The sequence below is a fragment of the Adiantum capillus-veneris genome, chromosome 22, assembly GCF_014529385.1.
Source record: "Adiantum capillus-veneris isolate H3 chromosome 22, ASM1452938v2, whole genome shotgun sequence".
In the NCBI taxonomy this organism is placed as follows: Eukaryota; Viridiplantae; Streptophyta; class Polypodiopsida; order Polypodiales; family Pteridaceae; genus Adiantum; species Adiantum capillus-veneris.
The window spans coordinates 36,907,296-36,930,393 of NC_140952.1; positions in this window are offsets into that span (position 1 = coordinate 36,907,296).

The window sequence follows — 23,098 nt, forward strand, 5'->3', positions numbered from 1 at the left end:
AGTGGGCACCGAATGTGCCCTATATACCCCCCACTTTCTGTTTTCCTCTTCTCATGTGGGATAATCTCCCCACCTCATGGAAACCTTCTCCTTATTCCTCCCAAGACAAGAACATTCCTGCTTTCTCCCAAAGCATAAGACGACTTCTCGGATAATTTTCCCTGAGGCATTACTTTCTGCTCCAATCATCGGAATGACGCACCGTAACGCACGGCTCAAAGCCCATCACCTCAGCTATCTCCAAAAATGTAGCACTTCAGCATTTCTAATATTAGACCCCCAAGTTCACCCAATTGCAAACCTTGTAAATCCAACAACCTTTTCTGCCAGGCATTTGTTTGCTCTTCATCTCCCAATGACAATAGCTTGAGTGAAGGAATCTCCACTTCAATTAGCAATAAAAATCTTCCTTGCCATAAACCAAGTGATAAGGAGAAAATCTTGTGCTCGTTTTGATAGCAGTTATGTAGGCCATAATGCACAGGGCAACTCTGAATCCCAAGTCTTCCCATGTGTCTGGGTCATCTTTGTCAAGATCTTTACCAGCTCTCCATTGAATCTCTCATTGAGACCATTGCATTGTGGATAATAAGGAACTGTACGTATGCTATAAATTGAGCTTCTTGCATAAGAAATCAAACAGCTCTCCCCTAAATCCTGGTCCTCTATCAGAAAGTAGCTCTAGGGGTACACCAAATTTGCAGCATATATGCTCATAAACAGATTTCCCCATCTCCTTATTGGTAATTTGTTTGACAGCCTTGGCTTCTACCCATCGTGACAAATAATCCACTGTTGTCAAAATGTAAGCATTTCTTTGCTAGTCATAGGTAAGGGTCCAATAGCATCAAGACCCCATTTTTCATAAACATCAAAAGCTAGAATTGTTTGTCGCAATTCGGGCTTTAGAATTCTCTTTCCCATCTTCTAGAAAGGCAAACATGACTTGCACCAATGGTTAACATCCCACTGAATGCTTGGCCGTACATAGCCTTCTTGCAAAATTTTATGCAACATGATCTTCATGGCAAAATGGCCTCTACAAGATCCCTCATGATTTTCTTTCAAGATCTTGTAAATTTCTTCTTTCCTTGGCACGCGATGCAAAACCAAAACACTTTCTTTCATGTACAATACATCATCAAGAAATTTGTATTTCCTAGCTTTTCTTATAAACGCATACTTCTTAGAAGATGGTAAACCTTCAGATAGGACACCTGTCAACAGAAAATTCATCTCCTTTGATAAGACTTCCCTTCCATAATATAAAGGGGAATTTTCCTTCAACACAAATACACAAGTGATCATTTCTTGGGCAGCATCATGAGCTTCATTATTTTGAGACCCCTCAATATGCTGCAAACTCCACGCTTCGAACTTTTTGAGCAATGATTTCACTTTGAAGCATAAATTCTTCAGTTTAGGATTCTTATTCTTCCGTACTCCCAATACTTGCTTCACGATCAACAAGGCACCTCCTTTGATCTATAAGTTGTTAGGAAATAAGACGTAGCTAAATAGATATTTGAGTAGATTACTTAATGGAGAGAGATAGATTTCACACACAATAGATTATAGAGTAGAGAGAGAGAGAGAGAGAGAGAGAGAGAGAGAGAGAGAGAGAGAGAGAGAGAGAGTACACACGATATACATGGTTCGCCCAATGTGGGCTACGTCCACAGGAAAGCAGCCACTCAATGGCTTTAGTACTTCAAAACAAGAAGTAGTTTACAAAGGGATTATACCCTTAATGGAGCTCCCACCTTGCTTCACTCTCACCACCTCACACTCACCTTGTTGCATCAACTTCACACGATGAAATGTGTGTAGAAATGGCCTCCTTTTATAGGCCAAAAGGGCTGTCCTCTCTCATGAGAGGCAGCCATGTGTAGCCGCCCTTGTGTAGATAAGTCCAAATTGGACCCTTCAATCTGCCCATGTGTGGCCGCCCTTGAGAAGACAAGTCCGCTTTTGAATTCGGCCACCTGCCATTGAATTCGACCACCGGCCATCGGCCATTGACTACCGGCCAACCGACGGTTGTTTTCCAACCACTTTCCGGCCACCGTCCGGCCATAAGACCAATTTAGGAAAAATTCACAATTTTGGGACAATTTTGAAGTCTTGTCAAGACACTTAGAAATCTTAGCATCTTCAAGATAATACAGTCATGTAAACGAGAGGGAATCTTGAGATGGGTTTTGGACTTCTACATGCACATCTTACATCTTACATCTTAGATGTTCTCTTGTTTACAATCAGGTAGCTCAATCCTAAAGCTACACATTCCAATCTGCAATTTCCATGGCACAAGAAGATGTTCTAGCAAAAAGTGATGTTGACATGGCTAGAAATGCGTGTTGCATCTTACAAACTCTTTACTTTTAAACAAGATAGTGAAATCCTAAGGCTACATCATCCCAATTTTCAATTTTAATGGCACAAGAAGATGCTCATGCAACAAGGAAGTGAGAAAACAAATCTTGATGCTCACATTTGAACCTACAAAAAGCCAAGAAGGTGAGTTTCAATATCAAGGACTTGAAACAAGTTTCTTAGACCACTTCATGGAAAAGGTTCAACATATGAAATAGATAACATGCTAGAGGAGAGATTTGTTTTTCGTGGAAACTCTCATATCCCAACTCTTACACTTGAAAGTCAACAAACAAGTTGATGGAGATCAACTTACAATATCTTGGAGTGGAAAGTAGTCCAAAAAATCCATATACCTAAGATATAAGGCACCCAATTATCACACTTGAAATGGAGCCATATAATTTTTTTGGGTGAAAGCCTAGGAACTTGTAGTCGCGCTTGAACTAGGCAAGAGAGAACTAGACAACTCGAATTGGACGTTGAGCTCTAAAGCCAAGACATTGCACTGAAACAAGTCAAACTTGATGTTGAGCTCTAAAGCCAAGAAAGTACATTGAAAACAACTCGAACGTGAATTTAGCTCCAATGCCAAGACGTAGTGTTGAGAGAAACTCAAACTTGAGGTTGATCTCAAAAGCCAAGAAGTCACATGCTAAAACAAATTCGAACTTGAGGTTGAGCTCTTAAGCCAAGAAGTCACGTTGAGGTCTGTCAAGTGTGCCGCCTCTACATGGAAGAAGAAGGAGAACTGCAAGGGCGGTTTGAGCATGGGTAGTTTTTTTAGACATTGGACATAGCACAATAGCAATGGGAGGTGATAGAGATATGGCAAGGAGTTCAGAAGCGTAGCTAAGGGTAGTATGGGATGCAGTGGCAACAGGTTGGCCAACAATACAACCAATGCTCTAACATTAGGCTTGAGTTTGATGTTACTTCCCCAATAGAAAAGCCAACTCGAACTTGAGTTGGAGGCTAGATTGTACAAACCAAAAAAAAAGAGTTCAAGGCTAGATCATTTTCACTAAAAATAAAAAACATTGCCTTTAGGCTCCACCCCTAGAAGAAAAGATACAAATTCCACGTTGTATCCTGCAAAAAACGAGCCCATATACTTTTTGTAAATCTATCACATTTAATGCATATAGTTGTCAACCTACCAATTTGAAATTCAAAATAAGCATTTGCATTTGACGATCCGTCAAGTTCATCGTTAATGATGCCGCCATCACATCTCTTGCTTCGTTTCTGAGTAGCCTTCCTCTTCGTCTCTGTGGAGCCTCCTTTTGCTTGCTCACGAGGTAGCCAAAAGTGCAAATCATTGTGGGGAAGTTGACGTAGAACAAAGTGAAGAGGGATAGCAGAGACACCATTGCCACAGAAGAAAAATTGGTAATTGGGAGAATGCGCCGGGGGCATTCTACCTCTGGAGGAAATAGCCCTTAAGCTCAAAACCCTGCTCGTCAACCTTGTCGAGGCAGCCAAAGAGGGCGGAGATGTTGAGAGCCTGCTTTGGGGGCATTCTACCTGCGGCTAAACTGTCTCAAGGTCAAGCTTAGAACCCTGCTCGTTGACCTTGTTGAGGCAGTCAAAGAGGCGGAGATGTAGAAGCTAGATTTTGCAATGTCTTCCTGTACCTCGCCCATGATTTTGAGCTTATCAGCGATGGTGAAGAAGGCAGCAGTAGAGGCGAATATGGAGAGGGAGGTCGGGCACCAATCGAGGGAGCAGGTAAAGAGGTTGCTCTGCGAGATGGTCATGAATATGACGCACAATGACAGTCGTTCTTGCTGATTTCTCAACTATTGCGCTTGCATTTTATTAGCATAACAAAATAATATGGAGATCAACTTCCAACGTTGGGCATATCACAGAGCTTTTGTGCTGCCAGTACAGCGCGTTTCCCACCATTTCCAGCTGCTAATTCAACTCGGAGGAAGGGAAGATGACACAACTCCAAAACCTTTCCTAGAAACACTAATACAGACATAGAGATGTCTGTGCAGAATGCACTCATGCCTACTCTGATGGCCTTTGGGATTGACTTGACGAGGCTAGAAAAATGAGAGCATCTTGATCCTGTCAGTCGAGAAGCTCAGATTGAGCGTGCAGTCCAAATTTTGGACCGTTGAAGCAAGAACAATCCATGCCTAGTGGGATAGTTAGGCTAGGGTGGGCAAGACTGCCATTGCGGAGTGGATGCGTAGAGGATCGTAAGGGGAATCCACTCTATTGTCTATTCATGGTGTTTTGCACTAAGATGCGGTGTAGGCTCGAACTTAAGTTCGAGCCTCCACCTCATCGCATAATACCATCTTAGTGTAGGCTTGAACTCCTCCACTGGTGCATAACACCATGAGTATGTAGCCTAGTGGAGGCTTGCAGGCTTGAACTTAAGTTCGAGCCTCCACCCCATCTTGGTGTGTAACACCATGAGTAGGTAGTCTAGTGGAGGCTTGAACTTAAGTTCTAGCCTACCTCCAACATTGATACAATGAGCTCAACCTTCACCAGTTAGGTGGGCTTAAGTTCAAGTCTCCACCCCACCTAGGTGAAGGATGAGCCCATTTCTTTCTCATGTCATTTTCCACTAGGGTGGGGTACAATCTTGATTGAGAATCCACCCTACACAGATGGAAGTCCACGCATTTTTCAATTTTGTATTAAGATGGGTTTTAGGCTCAAGCTTAAGCTAGAGCTTCCAACCAGCTTGGTGTCGAGAACCAATATTCTACAACTCAAGTGATCCTTCAAGGTTTAGCTTTCTCTCAGTCTTTTTTCAGCACACATAGAGAGAAGGGTTTCATTACCTTTATAAAACTCACAATTCATGGTGCTTCCTAGAATTATGTCCTATCTTGACTATGATGAAGAGTCCAAAATGTTCGGGAATGAGACTAAAATACACCCTACGATATGTTATAAAAGTCATGGTCTTCTATCTAACGAAAGTGCACCATATTACATACAATCAATAACACCATAGTCTCAAAAACTTTGTCAAAAGATTGATGCAAATTGTGTTTTATTCTTTTGAAGTCTCTCATTTTTTTCCAAATTCCCTTCATCTTTTAAGACCAATTTCATTTTTTTCTCTTGGAGTTCTTCAACTTTTTGAAATTATTTGTATCTAAGTTAAAGTCATGAGACTTAGATACACTCTATGATATGTCATCAAATCCTTATAGTCTTTTATCTAGGCAGAATAAACCATATTATATACAATAAATACCATCATAGTCTCATGATTTTTGTCAAAATCTAGGCGCAAATTGTGTTTCATTCTCTTGAAATTTCTCATCTTTGTCTCATTCTTGAACTTCTTGTAGGACCAATTTTGTTTTATTCTCTTGAAACTCTTCAAATTTCTAAGATTCTACTTATCTTGTAGTACCTATTTTACACCTTTTTGGTTAAAGCATGTTGTTTATTGCTAACAAAAAAATAATTAGGTTATTACTAGTCAAATGCTTCTTATTAGAGTAGACCAGATTTAACTAAGAATGCAAGCCCCAATTTAAAAATGGGACTTGAATAAATCCCAAAATTCCTAAATTGGAGTTCCATAATATTCCGGCGAAAAGGAATACTCCGACGAGGGAAAAAAAAAGTCTCGGGGGCTTCCGCCCCCGAGGCCCCTAAAGTTGCCCCTGATTTTTGGCTGTGAAAATTTTGGTTTCCGGCGAGTGATTTTCCTTCACGCACTATGGCTTCTCCTCATAATGGGGGCCTTACAAATGTGCACTTTTACCACAGAAAATTACAAGGGTAAATCAAGCTCCATACTTAACAATCTCCCACTTGGAGACTGATCTCCAAACCAAACCTGTGACTGCTTTCCATTCTGGCTTCTTATCCTTGAATGCCGATTGAAGATGAGCAAAAGCTCAACTTCTCCGTGTTGACCACCTTTGTAAACATGTCTGCAGGATTTTCACTTGTATGCACCTTTCCTAGCTTTAGCTGTCCCTCTTTCAAAAGAGTGCGTCTGAAGTGATATCTCACCTCAATGTGCTTTGTCCTTGAATGAAAGGCTGAGTTCTTCGCAAGATGGATAGCGCTTTGGCTATCACTGTACAAGACACAATTGTCTTGTTTGAATCCAAGCTCTTCTAAGAATCTGTGAAGCCACAAAATTTCTTTGCTTGCCTCCGTCATTGCTACATACTCTGCTTCTGTGGTAGAAAGTGAAACCACTTTCTGCAGCTTTGAAGCCCAGCTTACTGCTGTGCCTCCAATTGTGAACACATAGCCAGTAGTGCTCCTTCGAGTATCTTTGTCACCTGCCATATCTGCATCAGCATACCCTTCTAGAAAAATATCAGTTCCTCCAAAATACAAAGCATTTGTTGTTGTCCCTTTCAGATACCTAAGTATCCACTTCACAGCTTGCCAATGCTGATTACCTGGGTTGTCCATGAACCTACTCACAACTCGCACTGCATGTGCAATGTCTGGCCTTGTCCAGACCATAGCATACATTAGAGAACCTACCGCTGCAGCATATGGAACTTTAGACATATAGGCTATCTCCTCTTGTGTCTTTGGACACATATCCTTTGTTAGTTTAAAGTGACCAGCCGAAGGTGTAGAAACTGGTTTTGCATTTTGCATTGCAAACCTTTCTAGTACCTTCTTGATGTAATCTTCTTGAGATAGCTTTATTGTCTTCTTCGTCCTGTCCCGTGATATTTTCATACCAAGTATCCTCTTTGCAGCACCTAAATCTTTCATTGAAAAAGATTTAGACATCTCCTCTTTTAGGTCTTTGATGTCCTGCATGTTAGCACTTGCAATCAACATGTCATCAACATATAACATTAGGATGATGAATTTCCCATCTCCCAAATTCTTCATGTAGACGCAGTGATCCGAGTTGCATCTTGTGAATCCATGATCCAACATCCATCGATCAAACTTCAAGTACCATTGTCTTGATGCTTGCTTTAAACCATACAAGCTCTTCTTTAATCTACAAACCATTTTCTCCTTACCTTTTACTGCATACCCCTTTGGTTGAAGCATGTAGATTTCCTCCTCTAAGTCACCATGAGGGAATGCCGTATTTACATCCATTTGTTCAAGATGTAGATCATGAGCAGCCACAAGGCTTAAGACAAGCCTAATTGAGTTTATTTTTACAACAGGAGAAAATATTTCATTGAAGTCAATACCTTTCTTTTGAGAAAAACCTTTTACCACAAGCCTAGACTTGTACCTTTTCTTCCCACCTTCTTCTTCCTTCACCTTGTACACCCATTTGTTTTGAAGTGCCCGCTTACCTTTAGGCAACTCAACCAACTCCCATGTTTGGTTGCGATGTAGTGAGTCCATCTCCACTTGCATGCTCTTCGTCCATTATTCTTTGGATTCATGTTGCATAGCTTCTTCGTATGATTCTGGCTCTCCAGAATCTGAGATCAAGAGATGGTTGAAGGAAGGAACAAACCTTTCTGGAGGTCTACTTGCTCTTGTAGATCTTCGGAGAATAGGTTGAGGCTCCTCATTTGGTTGACGTTGTGAGCGGGATGAAAACACACATAGCCCCTCTATAACGACCCGACACACACTCTTGGAATAATACACACACACACTATGGGGCACCACTCGGCTTAGACAACACACCTGGCCAAGACAAGGAACACACCTCTGGAGTGAGAGGAGAGAGACTATCCACTTGCCCACTCCACACACACACACACACACACACACACCCAAAAAACTCAGCTCAAAAGAGGATAATTTTTGATGTTTAGATACAATTGAGCTTGGGCCAACACCAATGGGGAAAATAGCTCACACAATATGGGTAAAATAAGCCAGATACAATCACAAACTAGAGCAGAAACTTCGCTCATAGGAGAAACTTACACAAAAAAATAGCAGAAAAAGAGTGAGGAATTTGGCAAAATGGACAGCTCCATCGCGTCCGGAACATCCCAAAACCCCAGTCTACAATGTCAAAGTGCTCAAATCCGACCTCGGATGAGCAGTTTACGGCCAAAACAGGCTCCAAAAACCCAGTTGCGGCTGTTCCTCCTCTCTTCTCCACGTTTTTTCTGGTCTTCTCTCTGTTTCTTGAGTTCCGACACTTAGCTTTATTAGTTGGGCACCCTTGGCCTTTTAGATGACCTCAAACAGACTCCGAACAGGCCAAAAACTGACCTCGCAGTGCATAGTTGTAACCTTTTTGCATCATCCGCACACCTGGCACTCATTTCTTTTCAATAATGCGTCTCGCAACCACGTTGTCGTGCTGTGACATGTACATAGTGGGAACACATGCTACAAGAGATATCTTGTAACTTTTTAGATACATAATTATATTTCCTATAATGTACATATGCATATGTAAGTATAAAAATAAGCTTTCTATCTCATCTTATTATTTATCTCAAGGGTAATGTATTCTTACTTTACCATCAAAAAAATACTATGGGAAAAGTGTCAATAGCTCCGCCTCTTTAACTTGGGGCAAAAAGCATTGATTCTTTATTTCTACTATTTCATTATCATCTCACACCCTAGCTAGATCCATATCTAGGGTAAACTCCAATATATATATATTCTATGTATTTTTTATACTTTTCTTATATTTCTTTTTAAATAGCTACTAGGAGAGAATCAAATCCTAGTGGGACACTAGGTGGCATGATTTCAAAGATACACTTATTTTAATGCATTATTGCAAGCATGGTTACAAAACTTTGTCAAGGAGAAATGTCATGCTTTCATATGGCATGAGGTGTCCTTGGGAATTAAATGAAAGTCAAGGCTAAGGAGACCACATGAAGACTTTTGCTGCCATAAATGGACCCTATTTTGATGAATTTTTTACACAAGGTTCCAATCCAAATTGGAGAATGATTTTAAAATGAAAATCGTAGCTAATGAGCTGAAGTTTCTGCCCATATTTTTATTTTTTTATTTGGAGCTACGGTTGAGGAGATATGATCAAAATACCGGACCCCAGTCTGCCCACATCATGCAGGGACAGCTCATTTTCAACTTTTCCAATTCCTGTTCACACTGGCTCCTCTCTTCTTGTGTAAACCCTTGTGGGTTCCCTTCACCTATAAAAGGGGACCTCTTCTTCCTTGAAAGGAACTCAAGCATTCAAGCCATTGATGAGAGGAATTCTTGAGGGAGTGAGTAGTAATGCCTAATTGTACTTAGCCCCATTAACATAAGCCCAAGCCTACACTTTCTCCTAGAGGAAAACTAGCCATTCTTGTACGCCATCCTTGGAGGATCAACTCTAATCAAAGAAGGTGTTGTACTTGGCGTATCAATCAACGTTGAATTCTCCCCTCTTCTTCTCTCTCCCATCAATAATGGGGCCGAAGGGTTTCAAGTAAGATGTGTTCTACATTGATGTTTTCTTGATTTCTTGTTGTTTTCATTTTCATCTCTAATCCAACATATATATATGTATCTAATCTCATCTCCTTAACCAAACCTATCTCTCTCATTCTTAGTAATTCATCCTCTCTAGGTTCTCTTTGCTACAGGTACATCTCTCCCCGCAGTATCCTTATTGCTTACGGGCAAGAATAGAGCTTGGGAGGGAAACTTCTCATCTCTTCACTTCTCTCATATCTACATTTGTCACATACTATCCTAGATGAATAACCCACAAGATGATAATTTCTATCTCTTTCACTCTGTACGATCTATTAGAATTAACGTATGGATTAGCCATAAAATACACTTTCAACAACGTATAGTGTTTCTCTTTGGCCCAGAAAGGCTCAATGAAATACTTCTATCACCGGATCCCATCATACTACCTCTAATAGACTATAACTTTTCTTTTGACGTAAGCGTAGTTATCTTGCTATGAACCAAAAGGATTTGTACACACAATTAATCCCAATCACTAGACAAAATATATATATTATGGTAAGCACAAAACTACAATTCCAAAGAGCAATTCGTAGCCTATTTGGGCAGCCAAGATTGAATGCCATTAACTCATCTGTTAACCCTTTCATATTACCCATCATACGATATGACCATAGCCTTGATGTTTTCATCTTTGTGTTATTTTGACATTTTCTTTTGTGTTCTTTCTTTGTGCGTGTGAGTGCAAGAGAGAATGGGTGGGCTTCTTTGATTGTACTTCTTTCCAAACCCTAGTCTTCATGGCATCTATGGTTTAACTCCTTCATATAGTTTTTGTCGAGTTCTCTCACAAACTCTCACAGCCATAAGCCCGGTGCTTTCCTGGCAAGACCACAAATTTCTCGACATATTTTTGGTGAACCTGACGCGAATCTGCTAGGGTGAGAGTTTCTGGGTAACCATGGGTGATCATGTTGAGCAACAGGGTATGCATTTTGACCCAGCAACAATGCAAATGTTTCAAGCATTTGCAATGTTCATGCAACAACAACATGCTACTGAAAGAAGGGAGATTTCAGCAACGAAGGCCATACAAGCGGTCAACAGAATGGATCAGTTCAATGGCAAAGATGTAACCAAGTACTTACGCGAGTATGTGAAGGAGATGGAGCTGCATCGTGTGTCAGAAGGTGAGATGATTCAAAGCTTTGAGCTAGTTGTTGCTCCAGAAATTAGGGAGCATGTTAGGGCAATTAAAGATGGGCATGGGAGAAATTGGGAAGAACTCAAAGTAGCTTTAAAGGAGGAATATTTCATGGAGGACTCTGAGAGAGTGACCAAAAGGACATTCTTAGAATGGGTAGTCAAGCCAAAACAAGGACTATCAATAACAGAGCTACTTAGGGAATTTGAGCGGCGCTATGCACAACTCACTAGGACAGAAAGGGCCACACTAGATGCAGAGAAGACAGATCTTTTCTTACAAGCTGCAGGTAAAGAGTTTCAAGAAAATTTGGAGCTTCTTCTTGAAGATAAAGATGCTGAGCAAGGACTAAAGACCGACTGGAATGAGGTTGAAGGTGCTGTCTCACTGCTTGCCAAACGACAAAGAAGAAGGGACAAGATGGTAGTAAACACTACAAGTCCTTCCACCTCAACTTCTGACAAAATGGTAAAGCCTACTTTTATCGCTCCTAAGTTTGATGAGTCCATGCTAGATGAGCTTGTGAAGGGAATGCGTGACTTGAAGGTGAAGTTTGCAAAGCTTGAAGAAAAAGGCCAACCATCAGGGCCACTTCCTAGGCAAAGACAACAGCCCAAAGAAGGGTTTGTTAATAGATGTATTTGGTGTGATAGTACAAACCATGTAAGAAGGGATTGTGATGATTTTAGTGATGCTTTGTCAAAAGATGTTGTCTTTTTTAAGGATGGTAAAATCCACTTAAGAGAGATAGGTCTACCCTTGAGAAATAACTTTGGGAAGGGGGGAATGCAAACCTTAGTTGAAGATATGGCAACCAAGAATGCCACCTCTTCAGTTGAAGCAGCTACTTATGGAGTCAAAATTGAACATTTTTGTGATGAAGAAGTGAGTGACCGTCATGGTCAAATTTGGCCAAATGTCATGCAATTAGCTAAAAAGGGAAAGCTTACAAAAGAGATTCTACATGAAGCACGTGATTGCATCGTCTAAAAACAGGATGGAATGATCCAGTGGACTCATTGTCAGTGCATGCCTACATTACAAAATGCCAACAAAATGAGGCAATTGTAGAAGAGAAGCGCAGACGTGAGAATGCTGATGAAGGACCATCAAAAAGAGCTTCTAGAAGTGGGGGAAGAAGCGACTCAATGCCTTCTCAAACACCCTCAACACAAGGAGCATCTCCACCTGAAGTACTCATGGAGGAGTCTACAACAGGAAAGAAGAAAGAGCCAACGAAAGGTAAGACAAAAGGCCCAACTTATAAACTACAATCTGATATTGAGGTTGCTACAGATTTAAAGAAAGTCTTGGAGGAAAGGATCTTGAATAGCAAGATTGAGTTTACTCTGGGAGAAGTTCTTGGCATTGCAAAGCGTGAATTCCATGAGGAGATCATTGACATCATCAAGAGAAAGAGGCAAACCCTTGCTGAAGTTTCTCGTCCACAAGTTGAAGGGGAAACCTCAAAGACACAAGGGATGCAACTGCAAAATAAGGAGAATGGTGGAGCTGTGGTAGGATGCTACCAATCTAGTGGGAGAGTGAAGCAAGTGTATTTCTCAAATGATGATGAAGAAGTTGAAGATATTCCTAGGAGTTACTATTCACGAAGTCATTGGGCAAGGGCTACTACAGAAACTTTGGTCAAGGTAGATGATCTTGAAGAGCCATTTGTTGCCTTGATTGACCATGGTTCAGAAATAAACATAATGTCAAAGAGTCTCTACAACAAGTGCAAATGGCCGATGGACACAGATCATGGCTGGATGGTAAAAGTGGCAAACAATTCATCCAGTGAATTGTATGCAGCATGTCCAGGTGTGAAGGTAACAATAGGTGATGTAAAGATTGACCAAAACTTCTTTGTACAGGATACATCTTCATATCATCTCATCCTTGGACAACCCTACATTGTGGGAGTTCGAATGGAAACAAAGGTAATGGACGATGGTTTAGCATATGCTAGAATACGTAGCAAAGATGGTAAACGAGCTGTCCAATTTCTCACAGTCTGTGTAAACCATGAAAGAAATCGTGACAACCTCAGAGAACATCCTCTACCAAAGGTAAGCAAAGAGTTTCATGATCATAGAGAAATGATGGGTTTTGGCCAAGTACCATTGTAAAGCGGGATTGCAGTGGTACAGAAAGAAAAAGGGTCTCGCTTGATCCAAAAATAGGTGAAACTTTCTCGATGAGCTCCTTGGTAACAAGGAATGGATCAGTATGTTTTACAAAACTTGAAGATTTGAAGAGATATGAGAGGCAATATGTGCATAATGTACAAATAGGCATGAAAAAGAGTGGGTTGTTAAAGCCTACTGAAAATGTTTTGGGTTTGTGTGAACAAGTTTCTTTTGTAGATACTATGGGTGAGCTTGATGCTATAATGAGGTCTAGTTTGCATCTTGAAAATGAAGTTGTGGAAGTTTGCTCTATGGAAATGTATCAAGTAATAGAAGCCTTTAAAGAAAGCCAAACAGTTGGCCCAGAAGTCCATGTTGAAACTAAATACAAGAGTGTAGCAAAGAAGGTGAAACCAGTAGCTTCACCCTTACCACCCAACAATAGGGAAAAGATTGAACAGGCTTCTTTACAACCAAGTTTGCGGAATCCTAAAAATATCGGGCATACCTTCACAAAGGAGTCTTTTCAAGAGTTGCAGATTGGTTGCGAGGAGTTTCTAACATAGGAGGAGACAAAGTGCTTCAAAGAAATGCTTTCAAAGCATGGTAAGGCTTTTGCATTTGAGCCACATGAGATAGCATGTGTTGATCCTTATATTGTAGCTCCTATGGTAATTTTCACAATACCTCATGTGCCTTGGAATCTGCGGCCTATTCTGGTTCCAAAGGCTCATTTGCCAAAGTTAGTAGAGCTACTGAATAAGAAAATCAAAATGGGAATCTTGGAGCCTTCTTGTGCTCCATACTCAAACAGGTGGTTCACAGTTCCAAAGAAGAATGGTTCTCTACGCTTCATCCAAGATATGCAACCAGTGAACAAGGTGACAATTAGAAATGTAGGTACAGGTCCAATTGTGGATGAATTTGCAGAGGCGTTTGCAGGGAGGGCAATCTACTCAATGGGGGATCTCTACTCAGGGTATGATCAATTTCAGCTTGCAATCGAAAGCAGAGACTTGACAACCATGAGGACACATTTGGGTTTGGTAAGGATGTGTACGTTGCCACAGGGAGCAACCAACTCGGTTGCACATATGATGAATGGGATGAATAAGGTCTTACGTGACTTTATTCCTCAAATCACAATGCCTTTCATTGATGATTTACCTATCAAAGGATGTGAAGAAAGTGACAAAGATGAAGCTTTGGATCTCAAGGGATGTCGCAGGTTTGTGGTAAATCACATAAATGATTGTGATAAAATTTTGTCTAGGTTGGAAGAAGTGAATCTTACATTGTCAAGGAAAAAGTCTATGTTTGGTGTCAATGAAGTGCTCATTGTGGGGCACATGTGCGGGCCATATGGTAGGAAACCTTGTCCATCAAAGTTAGATACCATCCAAAGAATGAAAGAAACATGCACTAGCATCACTGAGGTTAGAAGGTTTCTGGGAGCATGTGTCTTCTATGTTATTTGGATTCCACATTATGCACATGTAGCTGATCCTCTTTATCAACTGCTTAGAAAGAATCAAAAGTTTAAATGGACAGAAGCACATGTAAAATCCATGAAAAAGCTAAAGGAGTTACTCCAGTCAGCAACGACTTTGAGAAAGGTAGACTATGAGTGTCAAAGGCCAGTGATTGTGACAGTAGATACCAGTCCTACAGGGATTGGATGGGCAATAGGGCAAGATGACAAAGAAGGACACAGGTATGTGGTAAGATTTGGAGCAAAGGTACTAAGTGCTCGCCAAAGAAACTATCCACAGATAAAGAGAGAGTTATGGGGTATGGTTACAGCCTTGAAAAGTGGAAAAGAGTACCTAATTGGTGCATGTGTGGTTGTAGAAACAGATTGTCTACCACTTCTTGGGATGATTACAAGCTGCTCAACACCAGACATTGCTATGTTGCGGTGGATTGCCTACATTAAGTCCTTAAATCCCGAGTTTAAGCACATTGCAGGTAAAGACAATACAGTGGCAGATATGCTATCAAGGGCAAGGTATGAAGATTTTCACAAATGATTGATGAGGGAGATGATGTAGGCACAAAATTCTATTCTATCTCTCATGTCAAAGGTAACAATGTCTGCATGACTAATTCACTTGAATTGTTCTTGAAAGATCTTTATGAAGGTGATTGGCTTTCTATTGGAAGGTACTTGAGTACTCTAACAAAACAGGATGATTGGTCTGAACAAGAATTCAAGAGGATACGCAAGAAACATATGGGTACTTTTTAAGGGATGGTTACTTGTGGAAGCATCCTAAGCAAAAGGGTGCTACACCACAACGGGTTATATGTAAAAAAGAGACTCAAGTAAAGCTCATGCAAGAGTTTCATGAGAGTCTATGGGCTGGACACAGGGGTGTGTGGGCAACCTTCTCCAAGTTGAAAGAAAAATACTGGTGGAAGGGTATGTATAAAGATGTATCTCAGTTTGTAGAGTCATGTGTAACTTGTCAAATGTATTCAAATGTTCGACATCGTGATGGATTGCACCCTACATATCCACTAGCCATGCACTATAAATGGGTTGTGGATCTAGTCACGATGCCTTTAGGACTCTGGCAGATGAGGTACTTGGTTCTTGCACGAGAGGACCTAACTAATCAGGATGAAGGAAGAGCATTAAGAGCTAGAACCACAGAAGCTGTGTGCAAATTCCTTCTTGATGAGGTGATTTGCCGTTATGGTTGTGTGGGAAAGATCACTGCAGACAGAGGTGAACTGGATGCCGAAGAATCAAGGGAGTTCTTTTCTAGATTAGGAATCAAGCTTTCTCTTACTACAGCTTACAACCCTGAAGGCAATGGAAAGAGTGAAAGAGGGCACCCTCCTATCATCAAAGCTTTGGCCAAGGCTTGCGAAGGAAGAGTTGGTGAGTGGCCAAAACTGTTACCATACGCTTTATGGGCTGATCGTACAACACATAGCTCAGTAACTGGCTACATGCCTGCGGAGCTAATGCATGGTCAAAAGCCAGTGATGTCGATTGAGGATACAATTCCCACATGGAATGTACTACCTTGGCAAGAGGGGCTTAGTAGGGAAGATCTCCTTGCATTGCGCATAAGGCAACTAGAGAGAAGACCTCGAGACATTGAGGCTGCAAAAGAACGACTCAAAAATGCAAGATTGAAAAACAAGGACTACTTTGATAAGCGACATCGGCTCAGGAGCAAAGCAATTGACAAAGGTGACTGGGTTTTAGTGTATGATAGTAGCCTTGATAACCAACATACAGTCATGCGTAAGTTTTCAAAAAGATGGTTTGGACCATATGTTGTAAAACATGTGTATGAAAATGCTACTTACAGCTTGTCTGAACTAGATGGCACAGAAGTAAAGATTCCCATTGCAGGAAAAAGGATCAAAATGTTTAAGAGAAGAGGAGACAATGATCCAGAAAATGTTGATGAGGAAGAAGAGCAAAACACAGGTGAAGATCAAAGTGAAAATGAAGCTCTGGAATCATCCAGTGAAGATGAAAGCAAGGAAGATGTACAAGAGGACTGATCTTACAAAGAAATAATTTGGCACATACCGGAGGATGTGCAGGTTTAGAGGGGGTGGATGTCGTGCTGTGACATGTACATAGTGGGAACACATGCTACAAGAGATATCTTGTAACTTTTTAGATACATAATTATATTTCCTATAATGTACATATGCATATGTAAGTATAAAAATAAGCTTTCTATCTCATCTTATTATTTATCTCAAGGGTAATGTATTCTTACTTTACCATCAAAAAAATACTATGGGAAAAGTGTCAATAGCTCCGCCTCTTTAACTTGGGGCAAAAAGCATTGATTCTTTATTTCTACTATTTCATTATCATCTCACACCCTAGCTAGATCCATATCTAGGGTAAACTCCAATATATATATATTCTATGTATTTTTTATACTTTTCTTATATTTCTTTTTAAATAGCTACTAGGAGAGAATCAAATCCTAGTGGGACACTAGGTGGCATGATTTCAAAGATACACTTATTTTAATGCATTATTGCAAGCATGGTTACAAAACTTTGTCAAGGAGAAATGTCATGCTTTCATATGGCATGAGGTGTCCTTGGGAATTGAATGAAAGTCAAGGCTAAGGAGACCACATGAAGACTTTTGCTGCCATAAATGGACCCTATTTTGATGAATTTTTTACACAAGGTTCCAATCCGAATTGGAGAATGATTTTAAAATGAAAATCGTAGCTGATGAGCTGAAGTTTCTGCCCATATTTTTATTTTTTTTTTTGGAGCTACGGTTGAGGAGATATGATCAAAATACTGGACCCCAGTCTGCCCACATCATGCAGGGACAGCTCATTTCCAACTTTTCCAATTCCTGTTCACACTGGCTCCTCTCTTCTTGTGTAAACCCTTGTGGGTTCCCTTCACCTATAAAAGGGGACCTCTTCTTCCTTGAAAGGAACTCAAGCATTCAAGCCATTGATGAGAGGAATTCTTGAGGGAGTGAGTAGTAATGCCTAATTGTACTTAGCCCCATTAACATAAGCCCAAGCCTACACTTTCTCCTAGAGGAAAACTAGCCATTCTTGTACGCCATCCTTGGAGGATCAACTCTAATCAAAGAAGGTGTTGTACTTGGCGTATCAATCAACGTTGAATTCTCCCCTCTTCTTCTCTCTCCCATCAATAATGGGGCCGAAGGGTTTCAAGTAAGATGTGTTCTACATTGATGTTTTCTTGATTTCTTGTTGTTTTCATTTTCATCTCTAATCCAACATATATATATGTATCTAATCTCATCTCCTTAACCAAACCTATCTCTCTCATTCTTAGTAATTCATCCTCTCTAGGTTCTCTTTGCTACAGGTACATCTCTCCCCGCAGTATCCTTATTGCTTACGGGCAAGAATAGAGCTTGGGAGGGAAACTTCTCATCTCTTCACTTCTCTCATATCTACATTTGTCACATACTATCCTAGATGAATAACCCACAAGATGATAATTTCTATCGCTTTCACTCTGTACGATCTATTAGAATTAACGTATGGATTAGCCATAAAATACACTTTCAACAACGTATAGTGTTTCTCTTTGGCCCAGAAAGGCTCAATGAAATACTTCTATCACCGGATCCCATCATACTACCTCTAATAGACTATAACTTTTCTTTTGACGTAAGCGTAGTTATCTTGCTATGAACCAAAAGGATTTGTACACACAATTAATCCCAATCACTAGACAAAATATATATATTATGGTAAGCACAAAACTACAATTCCAAAGAACAATTCGTAGCCTATTTGGGTAGCCAAGATTGAATGCCATTAACTCATCTGTTAACCCTTTCATATTACCCATCATACGATATGACCATAGCCTTGATGTTTTCATCTTTGTGTTATTTTGACATTTTCTTTTGTGTTCTTTCTTTGTGCGTGTGAGTGCAAGAGAGAATGGGTGGGCTTCTTTGATTGTACTTCTTTCCAAACCCTAGTCTTCATGGCATCTATGGTTTAACTCCTTCATATAGTTTTTGTCGAGTTCTCTCACAAACTCTCACAGCCATAAGCCCGGTGCTTTCCTGGCAAGACCGCAAATTTCTCGACAACGTGAAGTGGCCCCAAAAAGTGGTCCTAATGATGACCTTTCTGCATAACTCTCACAAGAAAAAACCCACGTTGTGTTCGTCCTCATCCGCGTGCAAATATTGACCCCGTTCGCCCTCCTGACGCCACTAGATTCCATCTGACGCACCTACTTACCTCATGTCGTCGGCCTACGGATAGCTTCCTCGAGAAGTTTTACGCGCTATAAACTCCTCATTATTGTAGAAAAAACATACTGGTACTAGTGATAGTGAAAATCGATGCACTATGTACATGTTGTCCTACCTGTACACATGTGGGCCCCACGTAACCACCTGGCTATGGAAAATGGGCAAACCTTTATTCGATGCACCATGCATGGATATGTACATATGCACAATCCCTTGCTCCAAAAAACTCCTGACATAATTTGCCCATCCCCTAGCCTACTAGAGCATTCATGCTCAGCAGAAGCAACACTAGTAGAAGCTCATTCCACCTGGATCCCACACAAAAACACCTTGCCTTCCCTGCATCAAAAGCTTAATCAAGGTTCCACCTGGTTCCCAAGGAAAACCCGTAGAGATGCCATATATCAACTTTGCATCAAGAAAACCATCAATTACCTTGGCATAGACAGACATGTGCAAATATATCTCCTTCTCCATAGTTGAGAGGTCTCCACTGATCATTTGTGTCATCAATTCCAGCTTCTTTGACAACTCAACCTTGGTTTGCATCAGCTCTTCAATCACTTCATAAGGCCTTGCACTTTCATCTTCAACTTCATTCGCAAATGCAACTAAACCAGACTCCTGTATTTCTTTATCCATCAAAAGAAATGCAACATCAGCATCCTCATCACTGCTGGTAGTGTTATCATTGTCCTCATCTGTCACTTTGGAATACTCTTCATCACTACACTCATCCTCATCTTCATAAAGCTCCTCTAATTGTTTCCTTGTGGCCATATTATAAATCTTCTTGGTACCTGTCTTTCCATAGAGGCTAATCGTACCATGTCGCCAATCTTGAACAGCTCCCACTGCACGTAACCATGGTCTGCCCAGTATAATAGGATATGCTCCCAACCCTGCTGGCATCACATGAAAATCAACCACTGCCTTTGCATCATATGCCTCGTCTTCTAAGCTCTTTACAACACCCAAGCATTTTACTTTCTGATGGTTTGCCAATCTGATCCGAAAACCTGACACCCCAGCCACTGTGAGACCCATCTTTTCAACACATGAGTGTGTTATGACGCATATTTGGGCTCCGCCATCCACATAACCTTGTCCCAAATTTTTTCTTTTATGCCACACATCTACTATTGGACAAATGTCTGGTAGCTCATCCATTGCCAACACCTTTACTGAACCTCTCTCTGGCTCTTTCTCCATTGGGTTAACCATCCTCTTCCACTGTCGCTTTAGCTTAGGCACCATCTCTATAAGCTGCCCAAAAGTAACATCTGCCTTCCTGCTCGTCAAATCCTCCTTCAAGTCATAGCTTAATTGCCCATCCCCTAGTGGAAAATCTGAAACATGAAACTTTCGACGAGCTCTCCTTTTCCTCTTGGCCTTGACATCCTCGCCTTCATGGCTCTTTCCTTTCTTCTTACTAGGACCTGGGGCACTTCTTCCTTCCTTATCCTCTGTGGTCCTCTTCCCAATAGGCATCACTAATGTATCCTCTAGCTTTGATGCCTTCTCCAAGGTGACTACACTTAGCACTTTTGTCTTTCCCTTTTCCTCCTGGGTCAGTCCACTGGTTCCTTCGTCTCCCTTAATTTTGATGCCATAATCATTTGACCTAGTTAGCACATGTCTTGGCAATGGATACATGTCTCCCCCCATCCTTGGTGGCTTATCACATTGCGGGCTGATGTGACCCAACTCTCCACAATTATAACATGTGGGCGTCTGCCTCCAAAACCTACCATTGCTTTGTCCAACACCATTCCTAGGCCTTTCTTCACCTCCTAGCTGATTTGCAAACCTCCCTCGACCTCGATTATTTCCCACTTGACCTAGCCTGTTTAGGCTGAGATTATTCATCAAATCTACCATTTGCCTCATGTCTTGCCTTAGCCCATCATCTTCCACTGCTGTAGTGACCACTACTGGCATAACCTGAGTAGTAACAGGAACCACTGGTTCGTGATGAACCCCTGACATGCGACCTTGTAAAGACTCTATAAGCTGAAATTCAGACCTCATGGGCAACGACTCCACCCCTAACTGGCTCATTTTCCTCAACTTCCACTCTTTGTTCCTTGATACCTCTAGTGCATCTTCATATGTCCTAGGCTTCTTTAGCTCCACTCTCCAACGTATATTCTCCCAAAGACCAGCTAAGAACCTGTCCTTCTTCATCATGTCAGGCGGGGGTACCTGTGGTGCTAAGGCCTTGTACATTCGCTCCCATGCCAATGAAAACTTACGTATGAACGCATCTACTGGCTCACCTTCCTTTTGCACCAAAGCCTGTACTTCTTGCCACACTTTGTCAAGATCTTCTATCTTCACAAACTCCACTTCCAACCCATGTCGTAGATTGTCCCAACTCAACCTTACAGGTGGATCAGCCACACGCAACTCCTCTTCAAATGCTTTAGACCAAACTCGTGCATCACTCTTCAAACAAATTTGGAGAAGGCGTAACATCTGCGCAGGGTCATGAATCTGGTTGCTAATGCAGGTAATCTCCATCTTTTCCAAAAATTCTTCCACATCTTCATCACTTCTTCCATGAAACTCCGGATAAGAGAAAGCCATGGCTACCCAAGTTTCAATGCTTTGAGAACCCCTTTGAACACACGTGCAAGAACCCAAAACTTTTGACTACCCAATCCCCAGAAACTTCAATGGAGCTCAACTTTAGATAAGGACAAACACATGCACATCAAATGAGTTTTCATAGTTGATCATCGGAATTACAACAAGCACAGGACATTCCAAGATCTCTCGTAATCTTCTTGGCCCGAACATAAAGACTATGCACTGCTGGAAAAAAATCTTCCTGGACACATGAACATTTATCTGGATTCTTTGAGTTAAATGAAATGGAGTGAATTGAGTGCCATTTTGATCATCCATTAAAGCCAACCATGAAGCTCCCAAGAAGGCACACCTGACTTAACCTCTGATTTTGCCAAAATTTCAGCAGCATAACAGCATAAATGGCTCAAAAGACCAAAAAACCAGTCATCATAACTTGGAAAAAATTTGGCAGAGCTTCCCTAGAAATAGAGCAGTAGGAACCCAAAATATAGACTGTATATGTATGCATAAACTGTCAACAATAGAACCCGAGCATCAAGTAGGACTCACTAGTACATAGCCTATGGCCAGGTCACAAAAAGGGTGCTCCAGCTACCTGTATCACCGAAAGGATCTCTACATTTGAGAATCCCCCAGCTCAATAAAAACCTCACGCTATCGACCCTCACACGAAGGCTAATGCAAATCGCATATAGTCAAGTCTCAGAAATGACTATCTTCCAGACCAAGTCTTAGAAATGGTTGGGACCGCCAAATACAACCAAGTATGGCTCCACAAATGCGTACAATGGCAGTTTCCACAAGTAACGTACAATCCAGTAGACAATGCGCTCAAATAGGCACCAAGTGATGCATACCCACAACAACTGCAAGTGACACCAATGCTAGTATATCACTGTACTCCAGCTACGTGTACCTGTGTGAATCACCTGTACATGTACCTATCCCTATAACCTATAACCTGTAACCTGTAATCTGCAACCTGCAACCTGTACTCCCGAATCTCGAAGCTTGAAGCTCGGAGCAGAAGGTACTCGAAGAAGATCCTCACTGGGGGCGCCAAAAGAATGTGAGCGGGATGAAAACACACAGAGCGCCTCTATAACGACCCGACACACACTCTTGGAATGATACACACACACACTATGGGGCACCACTGGGCTTAGACAACACACCTGGCCGAGACAGGGAACACACCTCTAGAGTGAGAGGAGAGAGACTACCCACTTGCCCACTCCACACACACACACACACACACACCCAAAAAACTCAGCTCAAAAGAGGATAATTTTTTATGTTTAGATACAATTGAGCTTGGGCCAACACCAATGGGGAAAATAGCTCACACAATATGGGTAAAATAAGCCAGATACAATCACAAACTAGAGCAGAAACTTCGCTCATAGGAGAAACTTACACAGAAAAATAGCAGAAAAAGAGTGAGGAATTTGGCAAAATGGACAGATCCATCGCATCCGGAACGGCCCAAAACCCCAGTCTACAATGTCAAAGTGCTCAAATCCGACCTCGGATGAGCAGTTTACGGCCAAAATAGGCTCCAAAAACCCCAAAAACACAGTTGCGGCTGTTCCTCCTCTCTTCTCCACGTTATTTCTGGTCTTCTCTCTGTTTTTTCAGTTCCCACACTTAGCTTTATTAGTTGGGAACCCTTGGCCTTTTAGATGACCTCAAACG